Genomic DNA, 18481 nt, shown 5'->3' on the forward strand with positions numbered 1-18481 from the left:
AGCCCGAGCCTTGGCCTCAGCTGGATGAGGGCCTGCTGCTTTGTGGTCAGTGTGTTGGAGCAGAGCCTCCCTGTGTGTGGGGAAGATTGCCCAGCCCAGTGTCCCACTTTAGCTCTGTGCTTAAGCAAGGATGGCCAATGTGATGATTGTATTTTAATCCTTTCCTATGTATATAGTAGTAGTTTGAAGGATGAGGCTTCCTCAGGCCCCCTAATATCTGCAAGGGCACACCACAGAAAGGCCTTTGCTCCTATCTCCTGGGCTCCTGCTTATGAACATTCTCAGTGAGGGGCGCTGCAGCGGACTGATGATGCCATAGCTTCCCAGGGCCAGATCTCTCTGCCTGCCTTAGAGCACAGTGCACCTGTAGAAGTTCCCCGCATCTGGGAGGAACCTCCATTGCATGTGTCTGCCAGGCTTTTTATGATGTTTGTCCCATTCTTGGCAGGGGAAGTGGTTCCAGGCCCAGACTGAGAGCCTGTTGACCTCTGGGATTTCAGCCAATGTTTCAAAAGCTTTTGTTGCATAACAACTTTCCCCTGCTCCAGTTTAGTAGTTTCAGGTCACAGTTTTCTTTAGCTTCTGCTGCTGTGGGTCTGCTGGGCAGGCCTTGGGCCCTATTTGAGAGCTGGATACTCCCAGAGCAAATGCATGAGGTACTGAGCACATTGAGAGGGGCAATTCTGCATCTGCAAACTCTTTGTCCAAGTGTCGGGCCAATTAGACCCTGTGGCTTCTCACATGGTGTAGTCTGGATCTGGAAATGTTCCCAAGGGCTCACGTGTTGAAGGCTTGGTCCTCAGTGCAGCAAGGTTCACAAGTGGGGCTTTTGGAAAGTGACTGGATGGTTTATAAGGGCTCTGATGTCGTCAGTGGATTCATCCACTGATGGATTAATAATTAAATAGACTGTTGGGTGGTGGTGGAAGCTGTAGAAGGTGAGGAAGTCACTTGTGGGAGGAGGTGACTCGGAGGTGTGCCCTGGTAGGGTATATTTTGACCCCGGCTCCTCCTCCTCTGCTTTCCTGCTGCTGTGAGGCGAGCAGAATCTCTGCTGTCAGGTGCTCCCTGCCACCGTGTTTCTGCCTCACCACAGCCCATAGTAATGAGGCCAAGAGACAGTGCACTGAATCCTCTGAAATCACGAGACAAAATGGTTTTTCCTCCTTCAAGTTGATTCCTTCAGGTAATTTGTTATAGTGATTAAAAGCTGACTACTAAAAGAACCAGTGAAACTAGTCTGGATGTTGCTTATTGGCAACATCTGCTCATTGGCCACTGTCTTAACATGTAGATTCTCTTTTTCTGTTCTGATAAGGGAAAGTCAGTAGATTAGGAGACAATGCCATCTAAAAGGGATGTTTTTATTTACAGATACCAGAAGAGGGGATCATGGTGTACCACCCACACAGGCCACAGGAGGGACACTGAGGTGGGTTGCAGGCATAGAACAAGGAGAACTCTAGGGAAGAGCCTTTATTGTCGATTTTGTAGAAGAAATGGGGGAGGCAGAAATGCTAAGCAGCCTAAACAGGTTTATGATTGTCTGGTTGCATAACTAGTTGTTGGTGCTTGAGCCTGGGGTAATTAACACAGGGAATACTGTCCCTCAGTGTAAGCTCATAAAGGGGTTAGGAATTAATGGATTTTGAATTGGCTATTTTGCTTATGAAAGGCACTCTGGCTTGTAGGAGAGTTTGTGATCTCTAAGAATTAGCTAGATTTGGGTGGGAGGGATAGATCCTCCCTGGTCAGAAAAACACCAAATGCCAAAGCATCTGATACAGAAACAAAAAAACAGTAGCTACTCCAGTGATCTGTGCCTTCTGTGCCCAGGCCAGTAGCTGTATGCTATAATCTCATTTCTAGAAGCTCCCCCAGTAGTTCTGATATGAATTTCCCTTCATTTACCTTTTCTTACATTTCTGAGACTTACAGTGCCAGCCTCACAAAAATGAAAAATGCTCCCCTGCTAGAGCGCAGTGGCCTATTCCCTTTCCTGTTGAACAGCAGTGAAAGCCCATGCCTCTGTGGAAAGCCCAAACACCAACTTATCAGTGCAGCCCTCAGTTCAAGCCTGGATTTTGAGGCCTCTGAGTTAGATCTATCTGTTTGATGTTCCTTATTCATGGACAAGATTCACACCTACAACTGGCATCTTCAAGCACATGCCAGCCTCCAAGGTAAACCAAGGGAGGGATGGAAGGGCGCTTTACTTTCCCAGGAACTATGGTTTTCCTCCTGGCTGCTTCCACACTTCCTCTGGTGTACCTGCCTGCTGGTCACTGCTTGAGACAGCCAGAGAGAATCTCTGACCCATCAGGGATTGGACATTGGCCTTGCTTCTTGGTTTATTGTTTTTTATTGGGGGCATTGTAATTATATTTGAAAATGAAGTTCAGAGTGATAGAAATATACATGTACATAGTAGTTGGTATGTTTCCCTCCAGATGCCATCTCACTTCCTCCCCATCCCCATATGCGTTATTGAGATTGGTGTTAATTATTTCACATATGTACATAACATTATTTGAGCTATTTCCTTCATTGAATCTTCTCTTCCCTCATCTTTCTCCCCACATTCCCTTCCACTATTTACTGGAATGTCTCCTTGTTTATCTAAAGTCTCCTTTGTTTCCCAATTCCTTTGTAGCTTCCACATTTGAGGGAAAACATACAACCTTTCACTTTCTGAGGCTGGCTAATTTCACTTAGCACAATATTCTCTAGTTCCATCCATTTTCCTGCTAATGAAGCAATTTTTGTTTTTTTGGCTGAGTAAAATTCCATTGTGTGAATATACGGCAGTTTTGTCATCCATGGACACCTAGGCTGGCTCTACAATTTGGCTCTTGTGAATTGTGCTGGTATAAAAAATTGATATGTATGTATCACTATAATATCTTCCCTAAGCACTGTGGCATCTGATGGACACTCTAGTGTCAAGTGGCACCCTTCCCTGGTTCTGGAACAGGCTCTGGAGGTCATTTTGTGTTTAACACCTTTGTGCTTTTGCCCCTCTTCATCTTGTATACGATTTTCTTAGTTTGAGTCTCCAAAATTGAGTTATTAAGAATTAGTTCTTGCCAGGCATGGTGGCACACACTTGTAATCCCAGCATTCCGGAGGCTGAAACCAGAGGATTGCAGTCTGCGGACAGCCTTAGCTACTTAGTGATGCCCTCCATAACGTAGTGAGACCCTGTTTCAAAATAAAGAATAAAAATAGGGCAGAGGGTGCAGCTTGGAGGTCGAATGCCCCTGGACACGCAATCAATCAATCAATCAATCAATCAATCAATAAGAATTGGTTCGTGATTCAATTGAAAAATTGCTTCCCATAAGGATCAAAATACTGCACCTGTAACATATAATTGCAGAGTTTTATTAGAGCCTAATTGCCTTGAATATTATATTTGAATGCTGGTATGATCTGAAGCTTTGCTTTCTCTAAAGTTTATATGTTGAAACCCTAATCCCCACAATGATTTTATTAGGAAGTGGATCCTTTGGGAGGTGGTTAGGGTTGAAACCTTAGGAATAGCATCAGGAAGACCCAGAAATTAGAGTAGAGACTTTGCATTTACTCGAAGAGGGCATTCTACCAACACTCCAGCATATAGGCATGGGCAAAAACTTCTTCAACAAGACCCCAAAGGCATGAGAAATTCAAGAATTAATATGTGGAATTGCATTAAACTGCAGAGCTTCTGTGCAGCAAAGGAAACTATCAAGAACCTCAAGAGAGCCAACAGAATGGGAGATCTTTGCCAGTTATTCCTCTCACAAGGAACTAATATCTAGAATATACAAAGAACTCAAACTCGCTGCCAAGAAACTCTAAATAACTCAATTAAAAATGGGCAAGTAAACTATTAATAGATACTTTACAAAAGAAGAAATATTGGATGTTCTACATATGGATAGTCAATTTTTCCCAGCACCATTTGATGAAAGGGCTGTTTTTTCTCTAATGTATGTCTTTGGCACCTTTATAAAAGATTAACTGGTTATATATATGGGGCTTTGCTTCTGAGGCAACTATTCTGTTCTGTTTTTTGCCAATGCCATGCTGTTTTTTTTTAAACGACTGCATTGTAGTATAATTTGAAGTCAGGTATCATGATGCCTCCTGCATGGTTCTTATTGAAGAGAATTGCTTTGTCTATTCTGGGCTTTTGTTTTTCCATATGAATTTTTAACTAGTTTCTCTAGGTCTATGAAAAATGACAATGGTATTTTGATAGAGATTGCATTGAATGTGTAGTTTGCTTATGGTAGGATGGCCATTTTGATTATATTTATTCTACCTACCCAAAAGCATGGAAGGTCTTTCCATCTTCTAAAATCTTATTTAATTTTGTTCTTTACCAATGTATAATTTTCATTGTAGAGGTCTTTCACCTTCTTGGTTAAATTTATTCCTGATATTTTATTCTTTTTGAGGTTATTATGAATGGAGTAGTTTTATGTATTTCTTTTCCAGTGGATTCATGACTGATGTAAGGGAATGCTAATGATTTTTGTAGGATAATTTTGTATCCTGCTATTTTACTGAAACTATTTATCTCCTCCAGAAATCTTATGGTTGAGTGTTTTTGATCTACTAAGTAAAAGATAATGCCATCAGCAAAGAAAGATAATTTTAGTTCTTTTTTCCCTATTTGTATTCCTTTGATTCCTATCCCCTTCTTATTGTGGAGGCTGGAGTCCTAATGTTTGTTCAGGTTATCATTCTTTACACAAAGGAAGTCCTTACCTCTCTTTATTTCTGTTTTCATTTGTTTCCTGATTTTCTATGATATGTTTTAAACTGTAATCCAGCCAAGTTGATTTTAGAGTAGAGTTGGTAGCCAAGTCTTTGTTCCATATTTATAACTACTCTTTCTGGCATCAGAGTCAAATGACCTTCCCTTTTCTCAACATTTCATTTCTTTTATAGATTACATGAAATTTTTATAAATAGTCATTGCTTATTTTGTTTTATTAATTTCTGCTTATTTATTTTTTTATTGAAAATAAATGATATACATTTAAACTGTGCTTGGTGCCCTCTCCCGCTATCCCCATTTTTCCTTCCTTCCCTTCCAACAGTGAGTGTCCAGGGTAACCATGCTATATTCATACTTTTACACATATTCAGGTGTAGCTCCTCCATTAATCAACCTCAGCCTTCTTCCTCTCCTATCCTTCCATTCTAACTTGCTGAAATTTCCCTTCCATTATTTGGAGTCCCTCTGGTATTCCCAATGCTTCCTAGTTTGGGCATATTAGAGAAAACATATGTCCCTTCTCTTTCTGTGCTTAGCTGATCTCACTTAACATAATGTTCTCCAGGTCTTTCCATCTTCTTGCGAATGCCATGATTTTGTTCTTCATTATAGCTGAATAGAATTCCATTGTGTGTATTTCCCACAATTTTGCAATCCATTCTTCTGTTAATGGAGACCTGGGTTGGTTCCATATTTTTGCTATTATGAATTGTGCTGCTATGAATATAAGTGTGCATATGTTACTGTAGTTCTCTGATTTTAACCCCTTTGGAAAAATACCCAGGATTTTGGTAGAGCCAGATCATATGGTGGATGTATTCCAAGTTTCCTAAGGAATCTCCACACTGATCTCCATAGAGGCTGAACTAGTTTACACTACCACCAACAGTGTAAAAGAGTTCCTCTTTCCCCACATCCTTGCCAGCATTGGTTGTTATTTTATTTCTTTATGTTTGCCACTCTGACTGGGGTTAGATGGAATCTCTGCGTAGTTTTGATTTTCATCTCCCTGATGGCTAATGATGTAGAATATCTTTTCTTGTATCTATGGCTGTTTGTATCTCTTCTTTTGTGAAGTGTCTATTCAGTTCATTTGCCCATTTCTTGATTGGGTTGTTTGTATTACTAGTGTAGAGTCTTTTGAGCTCTTTGTATATTCTGGATAATAGCCCTCTATCAGAGTGGTGGCTGGTAAAGATCTTCTCCTATTCTGTAGGCTTCCTCTTTAGGTTCTTGATTATTTCCTTTAATGAGAAGAAACTTTTTAGTTTGATGCCATCCCACTTGTTAATTCTTGCTTTAATTTTTTGAGCTTTGGAGGTCTTGTTGATAAAGTTACTGCCTGTGCCTATATGTTGGAGTGTTGAGCCTATGTCTTCCTCTAATAACTTCACAGTCTCTGGTCTAATTTCTCTAAGTTTGATCCATCTCCAGTTGATTCTTGTGCATGGTGAGAGGTAAGGATTTAGTTCCATCTTTCTACAAATGGATAGCCAGTTCTCCCAGCACCATTTGTTGAAAAGGCTATCTTTTCTCCAGCATATGAGTTTGGCCCCTTTGTCAAAGATTGTCTATAAGTGTGTAGATTTGTTTCTGTATCTTCTATTCTGTTCCACTGGCCAATCTGCCTGTTGTTTTGCCAATAATATGCTGTTTTTACTACTATTGATCTATAATTTGAAGTCTGGGATTTTGATGCCTCCTGCATGGTTCTTATTGCTGAGAATTACTTTGGCTATTCTGGGTCTTTTCTTTCTCCATATAAAATTCATGATCATTTTTTCTAGTCTATGAAGAAAACATTGGTATTTTAATGGGAATTGCATTGAACCTATAGATCACTTTTGGCAGAATTGCCATTTTGATTATATTTATTCTGCCTATCCATGAGCATGGGAGATTGTTCCATCTTCCATGGTCTTCAACTTCTTTCTTTAATGTTTTATAGCTTTTGTTATAGAGGTCTTTTACATCTTTGGTTAAGTTTATTCCTAGCTATTTTATTGGTTTTGAGGTTATAGTCAATGAAATTGTTTTCTTTATTTCTTCAATTGTGGATTCATTGTTGGCATAAAGAAAAGCCACTGATTTCTTTAGGTTGATTTTGTATCCTGCAACTTTGCTGAATTGGTTAATCAGCTCCAGAAGTTTTTTTGGTTGAGTTCTTTGGGTTTTCTAGATAAAGGATCATGTCATCTGCAAATAAGGTTAGTTTTAATTCCTCTCTTCCTATTTTAATTCCTTTAACTTTCTTCTCTTGTCTTATTGCTGTGGCAAGAGTCTCAAGAACTATATTGAAAAGGAGTGGTGATAGTGGGCATCCTTGTGTTGTTCCTGATTTTAGATGAAATTCTGGGAGTTTTTCCCCATTCAATATGAGGTTGGCTTTGGGTTTGTTGTATATTGCCTTAATGATTGTGAAATACGTTCCTTTATTCCAATTTTCTGCAGTGTTTTTAACATAAATGGGTGTTGGATTTTGTCAAATGTTTTTTCAGCATCTATTGCTATGATGATGTAGTTTTTGTTTTCATTTCTATTTATGTGGTGAATAACATGTATTGATTTGCGTATGTTGAGCCTTGTTTTTCTGGGATGAAACCAACTTGGTCATGGTGTACTATTCTCTTGATATGGTTTTGAATATGTATAGCTAGTATTTTGTTTAGAATTTTTGCAACTATGTTCATTAAGGATATTGGTCTATAATTTTCCTTTCTTGAGGTATTTTTATTTGATTTGGGGATTAATGTGATACTGGCCTTGTAGAAAGAATTTGAAAGAATTCCATCTCTTTCAATTTCCTGGGACAAGTTGTGAAATATTGGTATTAGTTCTTCACTGAACGTGTTGTAGAATTCATCTGGAAACCCATCAGGGCCTGGGCTTTCTTTGATGGAAGAATTTTTATTGCCATTTCTATTTCTTTGCTTGCTACTGGTTGGTTTAGGCTTGCTATGTCCTCTTGGCTCAGTTTAGGTAGGTTATGTGTGCTTATAAATCTATCAATTTCTCCCATGTTTTTCAGTCTATTGGAGCATAAATTTTCAAAATAGTTTCTGATAATCCTTTGAATTTCTACACTGTCTATGGCGATGTCTCCTTTTTCATTTCTGATTTTAATAATTTGAGTTCATTCTCTCTTTCTTTTGATTAGGTTGGCCAGGGATTTATCGATCCTATTAGTCTTTTCAAAGAACCAGCTTTTTGTTTTGTTGATTCTTTGTTTTTTTTTTTATTCTCTATTTCATTTATTTTTGCTCTGATTTTAATAATGTCGTGCCTTCTGCTGGCTTTGGGAATAGTGTGTTGCAGTTTTTCTAGGTCCTTGAGTTGTGTCATTAGGCTGTTTACTTGGCAATTCTCTGTCCTTCTTATGTGGCACTCAGTGCTATAAACTTTCCTCATAATACTGCCTTTAAAGTGTCCCATGGATTTTGGTAAGTTTTTTTTTCTATTTTCATTTATTTCCAGAAAAATATTTATTTCTCCCCTAATTTTCAATCTTACCAACTCATCATTCAATAGTGTATCATTAAATCTCCATGTGTTTAAATAGTTTCTTTTGTATTTCCTGTTGTTGATTTCTACTTATATTCCATTATGGTTTGAAAAGATGCAAGGAATTATATTTCATCTTCTGAATTTGCTGGTGCTTGCTTTGTGTCCCAGAATGTGATCTATTTTGGAGAAGGTTCCATGGGTTGCTAAAAAGAATGTGTATTCTGTAGTTCCTGGTTGAAATAATCTGTATATGCCTATTAGGTTCATTTGGTTTATAGTTTTCTTTAGTTCTAAAGAGTCCTTAGTTATCTTTTGCCTTGAAGATTGATCCTGTGGTGTGAGAGGTATGTTAAAGTCTCCCAGAATTATTGTATTTGGGTCTATTTGAGATCCAATGTCCAGTAGGGTTTGTTTTACAAATGTGGTTGCATCCACATTTAGGGCATAAATATTTACTATCATTATGTCTCTTTTGATGTGTTTTAGTTTAAAGTCTGTTTTGTTGGATATCAGGGTTGCTACTCCTGTTCTTTTTCTGCCAATAGCAGGTATATCTTTTTCCATCCTTTCACTTTCAGTCTGTGAATGTCTTTGGCTATAAGGTGAGTTTGTTGCAGACAGCATATATTTGGATTATGGTTTTTTTTTTTTTTTTTTTTGGTGGTACTGGGGTTTCTGGAAACCCTTCTACTTCTGGGCTATACTCCCAGACCTATATTTTATATATTTTTTAAAATTTGGAAATAGGGTCTCTTTAGCCAGTGAGGCTGGCTTCCAACCTGCGCAATCCTACTGCCTCCCCCCCCCCCCACCAAGTGTGGGGATTACAAGCGTATGCCAGTACACCCAGCTAGATTATGTTTTTTATTTTATTTTATTTATTTTTTATTTTTATTTTTATTTTTTATTGGTGCATTGTAATCATATATCACATTGGAATACAAGACTTGAGAGGATATAAAAGCACACATCATCCAATTAGCCCTCATCCAGCCCCCATCCCATTCCCTCCCCCTCCCTTGATCCCATGATTGTTCGGTGATTAACTTGGATACATATGTTTATGTACCTCCTGCATTTTAAAGAGGCTCCATCCTCGCCTATTCCATACCCTCTGATTGGTCACCTTAGTTGCTTCACTATAGGGCCCTTTCTATATAGCTCGACCTCTTCCTGTTGCCCCTTTCCTCCTAGTTTTTGCTGCTTAGGGGAAGCATCTGATTTTTATTTTCTGCGATATTTCTCTGTGCATGCCACGTTGCAAGTACCGATCCCACTCTTGACAGCCCCAGTAGTGGCCTGGCTACTCGGTGGACTGATCCTGGCCTCGGAGGCCCCAGTAGCGGCCTTGCCTCACGGCAGGCTCCGATGCCAGCCATTGGCCCCGGCACCGGCTTAACCCCTCGGCAGGCTCCAATCCCAGCCTTGGAGGCCCCAGCACCAGCCTAGCCTCACTGCAGGCTCTGATCCCAGCCTCACTGGCCCCAGCACTGGCCGAACCCCTTGGCAGGCTCCAATCCCGGCCTCGGAGGCCCCAGTACTGGCCTTGCCTCACAGTGAGCTCCAAGCCCGGCCTTGATGGCCCTGGCACCGACCTAACCCCTCGGCAGGCTCCGATCCCGGCCTTGGAGGCCCCAGCACTGGCCTAGCCTCACGGCAGGCTCCGATGACAGCCTAACTGGCCCGAGCACCAGTCTAACCTCTCGGCAGGCTCTTATCTGGCCTCAGAGGCCTCAGTAGCGGCCTTGCCTCACGGAAGGCTCCAATGCGAGCCACTGACCCCAGCACCAGCCTAATCCCTTGGCAGGCTCTGATCCCGGCCTCGGGGGCCCCGCCACCAGCCTTGCCTCATGGTGAGCTCCAATCCCGGCCTCGCTGGCCCCAGCACCAGCGTAACCCCTCGGCAGGCTCCGATCCTGGCCTCGGAGGCCTCAGTAGCGGCCTTGCCTCACGGAAGGCTCCAATGCCAGCCGCTGGCCCCCTCACCGGTGTAATCCCTTGGCAGGCTCCGATCCAGGCCTCGGAGGCCCCAGCACCGGCTTTGCCTCATGGTGAGCTCCAATCCCGGCCACGCCGGCCCTGGCACTGGCCTAACCCTAGATTATGTTTTTTAATCCACAATGTTGTCTTTTGAATGGTGAGGTAAGCCTTTTGACATTCAGAGTTATTTATTATTAAAATGTGATTTTTGTTTCCTGTCATTTTGTGTTCTGTCTTCTGTTTGGTAGCCTGTTATTTCTTCTTTATTTAGATACCCCACTGATCAACTTCCTCTCTTATCTGGTTCTGAAGTATGCTTCTTTTTCTTATTTATGGTTTATTTCTTTAAGTATTTTCTCTAGTGTTGCTTTGAATTCATGAATTTTTGGGGATTATGTTTATCTTGAAACATTTTTGGTTTTCCATCAATTTTATTTATTTTTAATTTATTTTTAAATTTTTTTTATTTGGTGGTACTGGGGTTCCTGGAAGCCCTTCTACCTCTGGGCTACACTCCCAGACCTATTTTATATATTTATTTAGAAACAGGATCTCTTAAGCCAGTGAGGCTGGCTCTGAACCAGCGTAATCCTTCTGTTTCCACCTCCCAAGCGCAGGGATTACAAGCGTGTGCCACCATGCCTGGCTTTTCATCAATTTTGAAAAATAGTTTTGCTGTATATAGCAGTTTTGGTTGGAAGTTCTTTTCTTCCAGGGTCTGGATCACATCACACCAGTCTCTCCTGGCATTCATGACTTGGTTTGTATAGTCTGGGATGATTTTTATTATTTTGACCCTATATATCACCTGTCCTTTTGTTCTCACTGCTTTTAAGATTCTTTCCTTGTCTTCTATGTTGGTCATTTTGACTATTATGTGGCATGGGGAGGTCCTTCTCTGATCTTGTCTTAATGGTGGTCTGTATGTCTCCTGAACATGAAGATCCAAGTCTCTAACCATGTTTGGAAAATTCTCTGAATTTCTCTGAAGAGAGTAGAGATGCCCATTATCTGTACCTCTATCCCTTCTTCAATGCCTTTTATCCATAAGTTACGGCATTTCATGTTGTCCCATAATTGTTGGATGTTTAGGTTTTGTTGTTTTATACTTCTGTATGTTGTTGACTGTGTTTTCGGTTTTGAATGAACTTTCTTCTAATAGTGATATTCTATTTTCCATTTCATCTAATCTTCCAGAATTTTTTCTATTGCTGTCTTCATTTCATTTATTGACTCTTTCATTTCATTTCAGACATCTTTCTGATTCTTAGTATTTCTATTTCCTCTTTCATTTTGTGTAGACTTGTTTTTAAGCCTTTCATCATATTGTAGATCTGGATTTGGAATTCCCTTTCTTGCATTTCTTGTAGGTCAGTATTCATGATTTCCATGGTCTCTTCACTGTTCCTAGTTCTCATATATTCAAGGTTTTCAGACCTGTTTTTCTAATGTATTTCCATTGTTTGTGGGTATTATGTTTAACCCAGCCTTAGTAGTAGGAATTTAGAAGAGTCAGCAAGTAAGCAGTACTTTTTCCAGTGGTGATGATTGAGTGATGGTGGAGTAGCTAGGGTGATGGGTGCAGGAGTCAGGTAAAGTAGAGGATATAATTAGGTTGAAGATGAATTTAAGTATAATAAGGTTGCATCTGGTTGAGATATGGTTAATGGGAGAAGGTTAGATAGTAGGACTCTTGTAATTAGTAGAATATTTAAGTATGGAGATATGAGAAACTTTAAGTATTAAACAAAGAGATACAGTTAAGGGACAAAGAGAATGTTTTGAGAGAAGATAGTAGATAGGCTAGAGTGAAGAATTTTGTAAAAGGAGTGGGGGAAGAAGCAAACAAATATGAATAAAGTAACAAAATAAGATACAAAGGCTAACTATTATACATCAAAAATAAACAACAACATTAACAAAAACAAAAATAAACCACCGAAAGAGAACAAAAGGATTAAGAGAAAAAAAGGATAAAAATAAAATAAAATAAAATGAAGTAGCAACCGTGTGAGATAACAAAGTGAAACCACCAAACAAATAAGAAACCCAAATAAAAGGAAAAAAGAAAAAATAAACCCCCAAATACAACAAACCAAGCAACAAAAAAATCAAAACAAAAACCAAACCAAACCAAACCAAACCAAAACAAACCAGTCCTACAACTTTACGAATATGGAGCAGGCCAGTATAATATCTGAATGTCTGATCTTTGTGGTAGCTTCTGGAGTAAATCCCAATATCTCTTATTGCTCTGTATGCTATTGAAAGCCTCTGAAAACACTCTCTGCATGTTTGTGCCCCGTTCTCGCCTTTAATAACTTTTCGTTTAAGAGTCACGTTAGGTGAGTTCTATTTAAGTCCAGGGTTCTGTGCAATTCCAGCCTGTAGCCTGCACCAATGTAGTCTTGGAGCGACCCCCTGTGGCCCTGTGCAGGTATCGCGCTGTATCTCTGTACTTTCTAATTGGACTAGCCCTCCAGGTCCCGGCACACAATGGGCACACACTGTTATTGCTATGTCCGGTGGCACACACTGGGTGGACGCCGGGTCCCATGGCTCATCTGAGCTCGTGCTGTTACCTGGCAGCCCAGTCTGGGGCTCAGGCGGGCTGGCTGCTCCTCTGGATCCTGCTGATTGTGCGCACACGGTTACCAGGTACAGTTCCAGGTCACTGAAGGTCTCCCTACTCCTCTGTGGGTGCCACCTCTGGTGAGCAAATGGTGCCACTCAGGTGCTTGGATGAGCTTGCAGCTTAAGATGTTGGAGCTCTATGGCCACTTTCAAACACTTGGGTTTTTTGTTTTTTGTTTTTTTTCTGAATTTCTTGGGGCTGCCATGCCGGTAGTCACTGTTTGGGTCTGTGGCCTGTGATGGCGCCAGCAGCCGTCCAATTCCACAGCAGGACCATCGCTTTCTCAGGCTTTTTTGCAGTGTTTCAGTGGATCTTGCATTTCAGAGTTACTGGATTCCTCCCACTGTAGTCCCTGGGTCTGTTTTGGGTCATAAGCCATATTTATTTTGTTTATTAAGATGCTGCCTTCTCAGTAATTGAAATTAATTTGTTTTAGTTAGCTAGTGAGATATGCTGCATCCCTCCATCGTCATTTTTTCTACCCCCTAATTTCTGCTTATTTTCATTCCAGTACTTCCAGTTTAATTAGAAAACATTTGTAATATATTTTAGTATAACTCAGGCATGGTGGCACACGCCTGTAATACCAGTATTTTTGAGGCAGAGACAGAAGGATACCAGTTTTTAGGCCAGGAGCACTTGATCATTTAGTGGGATCCTGTTTAAAATAAAAAAATAAGCCGGACATGGTGGCGCAGACTTGTAATCCCCGCGCTTGGGAGGCGGAGACAGGAGGACCACACAGGTTTGAAGCCAGCCTTGCTGGCTTAAGAGACCCTGTTTTCAAAAAAAAAAATATGAAAAATAGGTCTGGGAGTGTAGCCCGGAGATAGAAGGGTTTCCAGGAACCCCAGTACTACCAAAACATAAATAAAAAAAAAATTAAATAGGGTATAGCTAAGAGGTAGAGTGCCCTTTGGTTCAATCCTCAGAACCACAAAACAAACAAAGCAGAATGAAACAAAGCATAAAGTAGTGTGGTTAAAGTTTGCAGGCTCCTGCTTTACATTCCAAGAGGCTACAGAGTAATGACATTATGTAATTTGGGGCACTTCATTACCCCAGACCAGCTATTTAGAGGTAGGATAAGATGTGTGCAGATTAGTGCTGCTCTTCAACCGTGATTAAGCTTTTACCTTTTCTTAGCTTCAAACAGAGAGGTCTGAAAAACCATGTAGTGCCTTCAGGGCATGTTGGAAACCACAAAAAATGGTGCCCTTGTGTTGAACTGTACTTTACTGAAAGGACTGATGCTGAGCTAATGAGAGCATGTCAAGGTATTGCCAGCATGGGTCTCATTGCTTCTAATTAGGGCCTTCAGAATACTATGAACCTTGCCAGGGCTCTGGCTCAGGTCATTCGGATGTGCTTCCATTCCAAAGCCTGAATGCTAATTTTGACTTCTTTTTCTTCTGCAGGATTTCTAAAACCATTATAATATAAAAGCCATCTGCTTTGCCTTTTATAGTAAAATCTTTTTTTTTTTAAATTTTATTTAAACCCTAGTGCATTCTACCTCTGAGCTTTATCTCCAGCCCTATTTCCTCCTGTCTCAACCTTCCAAGTATGGGGATTGCAGGTATGTGCTACCACACCAAGCTTACAGCTTTTTCTTAAGATTTTTTAAATTTTAAAATAATTTTAGTTTCATAGATAAATTCAAGTATTGAACAAAAAATTTGCAAACATCCTTCATCTATAATACATAAATGTTAACATTTTTACATATAGGCATTGCCATTTTTCCCTCCTCTGTGTGTTTGTGTATGTACATATATGCATACATACACGTACACATACATAAATATTATTTTTTAACCATTTGAAGTCAAATTGCAGATGTATTTGCACTAAACACTTCAATGCATATTTTCTAAAGACACTTCAATGTATGTTTTCTAAAAACAAGGACATTCTCTTACATAATACTATATCACAATCAATATCAACAGACCTTATTAAAATTTTACCAGTTAGCTACTATTTATTGTCTTCTATAGAAAATGAAAAAAATTGTTGTTTGGTCCATGTTTCAGTCGCATTCTTACAGCTATAATCTAAAATATTCACTGTGTAATGGAGAAAAAAGATTTATTTTTTATGGTTTTGGGTTCTGTCCATGTGAGGTGAGATACTGCAGATTTTAGGGCATGGGATGGGAGGTGGAGAGAGGGAAAGCCCATGGTTTTACTCATGTCATGGAGTCTGGGAGCAAGAAAGAGGGAGCAGGAGGAGGAGAAACCACATATAATCTCCAAGGCCATAACCCCAGGGATATACCCCCTGCAGCCACACCCTACTGGCCCAGGCTATACCTCAGATAAATCCATTAGGATTTATCTGCTGCTGGGTTTTCAACTGATATGTCATGACTCAATTACATCAGCTCCAAATATTAACAAAGCTCTTTAGTGGACAGTCATATCTAACTATAACAGTCCAGGATCCATTCCAGAATCATAAGTTGTATTTAATTGTTATGTCTCCTGTAATCTGTTCCTGAGCTTTTTTGTCTTTCATGACCTTGATATTCATTCATGAAGAGAATAGGTGAGGTATTTTGTAGAAATTTTCTACAAAAGTTATAATTCTGCAACTAATTCCAAGGGCATAACCTTTAACTTGCAGCTAAACTCTGATTAGCTTAATTTTTTCATGTCTGACCTGAAAATATTAGCCTCCAACTTCTGATCAGAGAACTCAAACATGAAGGGCAGAAGCAAGGGATGGGAACTGTCATTTGCAGAGCCTCGTATAAAAACACTTGATGAACATCTCACTTAACTAATGTAACTCCTGAAACAGCTGTTATTATTATTGCTATCACTATGTTGCCAATGAGGAAAGGAAGCTCAGTGATTCTTATTTGCCTTAGCACATACAGCCGGCTGTCTGTGGACTTGACTTCTTTGGGGTCTTCTAGCCTTGCATGTGATCACTAATATCTACCTTTTTCTCTACTAGTTTGTGGTTAGCTTTTGAGGATGAACAACCATGAGTTATTTTATAGCTCCTATGCCTGGTTCAAGGCTTTAACTTGAACTTTTCTCTTGAATGAACTAATTTGGGTATATAACATCTAAGAGGAGGAGGAAGGCACCCTCTCATATTTACATGGTCCATTTTCTCTGCCTGAGACCTGCAGTGACCTGGTGCCTATGTGGAGCGGGACCTACAACACCACACCCTTCTCCTGTTGCGGAGGCTCCCTCTGGCTGTGAGTGCCGGCCCCATGCCATGACATTGCTGCTTGGCTTTTAAGCTATAAAACATTTTTTAAAATTCTACCTTATAAGCCGAAAGAAATAAGTCCACTGGACTTGGTGTTTTTATTCCCATTATCCATCCTCAAGGATATTGATGGCCCCTGCGTGGCTAAATCCAGCACCCCAAGTCCCTGTGTAACGTCTCTCAGAGTATTTGGTCCTGCTGCTGCTCTTCTTTCCCCCTGGAAATACTCTCTTTACCTGGCATTAAAAAGATATAAGACACGTGTAGTGGCACATATCTGTAATCCCAGTACTTAGGAGGCTGACACAGGAGGATCATAGGTTCAAGGCCAGGTTCAGCAACTGAGCAAGACCCTCAGCAACTTAGGGAGACCTTGTTTTAAAACAAAAAATAAAAAAGACCTGGAGGTGAAGCCGAGAGGTAGAACGCCTCTGGGTCCAATTCCCAGTGCCACAAAATATTATTTTTAATTCACAGGTCATAATTACTACATTTATGGAATATATGTGATGTTTTGATAAATGTATAAAATGTGGAATGACAAAATTAAATTAATTATCATAAGTATCCCTTGCTTCTTTTTTTTTGTTTTCATGACACCCTTGACGTCTATTTTCTTATCTATTTTGAAATAGCTACTTTATCATTGGCTATAGTGCACTCTGCTGTGCAATGATCTCAGAGTGTATTCCTCCTAGCCACAACTTCATACTCTTCGGCTGCTGCTCTCCTTTGCCTCCTGCTTCCCATCCATGCTCTTCTATTCTCTACTCTGTGAACCCAACTGTTTTTTTTTTTTTAAACTTAGATTTCACAGGTAATTGAGATGGTGTGATATTCACCTTTCTGTGGCTGGCTTGTTACACTTTGCATATCACCCTTCAGGTTCATTCACACTGTCACAGTGACAAGTTGAAATCCGATAAACAATGTCATTCTTTTTATGGCCAACTAGCATTGTGTCATGTATATGCACCACATTTTCTTTATCCGTTCATCTGTTGATGGGTACTTAGGTTGTAGATTAATTTTATATCATGGCTATTATGAATAATGTTGCAAGGATAACATGAGAGTCCAGATATCTCTTTGACATATTGATTTCAATTCTTTCAGATATATACTCAGACACGGGACAGCTGGAGCATATAGTAGTTTTGATTTTTAAGTTTTTGAGGCAGCTTTGTACTGTTTTCAGTACAAGAGTTTTCCTTCTCTACATCTCATCAGCAGCAGAAATAACTTACACATTATAGGCAATTGGTTTTTAATAAAAACGAGAACACACAGTGAGGGAAGGGAAGTCTCTTCAACAAATGGTGCTGGGAAAATAGGATATCCACTTGCAGAAAGATGAAAATGGATCTTTATCTCATGTATGAAAAGCAACTGAAAATAGATTTAAGATTCAAATATAAGGCTAGAAACTAAAATGACTAGAAGGAAATGTAGGAGAGAAGCTTCATGACATTGCTGGAGTAATGATAGGCCCATTGTAAAAACAGCCAGCAAAAGCAGACAGTGGGACTGCACCAAACTAGAAAGCTTCTGTAGAGGAAAGGGAACAACAATGAGTCAAGAGAAAGTCTACAGAGTAGAGGAAAGTATTTGCAAGCCATACATATGATAAGAGGTTAATATACAAAATATTTAAGAACTCAAACATCTCAGTAACATGAAAATAGATAAGCCAATTAAAAAACAGGCAAAGGCCAAGTGTGCTGGTGCACACTTGTAATCCCAGTGCTTGGGAGGCTGAGACAGGAGGATCGCACATGTTAGAAGCCAGCCTCAGCTACTTTGTGAGGCTCTCAGCAACTTAATGAGATCCTGTTTCCAAATAAAATATAAAATAAGTCTGGGAGTGTAGCCAGGAGGTAGAAAAGCCCCTGAGTTCCACCCCCAGTACCACACACACACACACACACACACACACACACACACACACAAAATAGGCAAAGGAGCTGGGCACTATGGAGCATGTCTGTAATCCCAGCTACTCAGGGGCAGAAACAGGAGGATTGCAAGTTCAAGGCCAGCCTGGACAACTAAGCAAGACCTTGCCTCAAAATAAAAGATAAAAAGGGCTGGAGATGCAGCTTGGTGGTAAAGTGCTATTTGATTTTATCCCAAGTGCTGGGGGGGGGGGAGAAAGGGAAAACAAATATTTATCAAAAGAAAACATACAGAAGACCGACAAGTTTGTGAAAAAAAAAATGCTTGACATCAGTAATCATTAGGGAAATGCAAATTAAAACCACAATGAGATATCACCTCATATCTGTTAGGGTGGAAAACCCTTTCAGTTCTCTTTTAATTTTTGTAATGACATTACTAACTGCTATTTCATAGTCTCCTTA

Source organism: Muscardinus avellanarius, assembly GCF_963383645.1.
Source record: "Muscardinus avellanarius genome assembly, chromosome: 4".
Lineage (NCBI taxonomy): Eukaryota > Metazoa > Chordata > Mammalia > Rodentia > Gliridae > Muscardinus > Muscardinus avellanarius.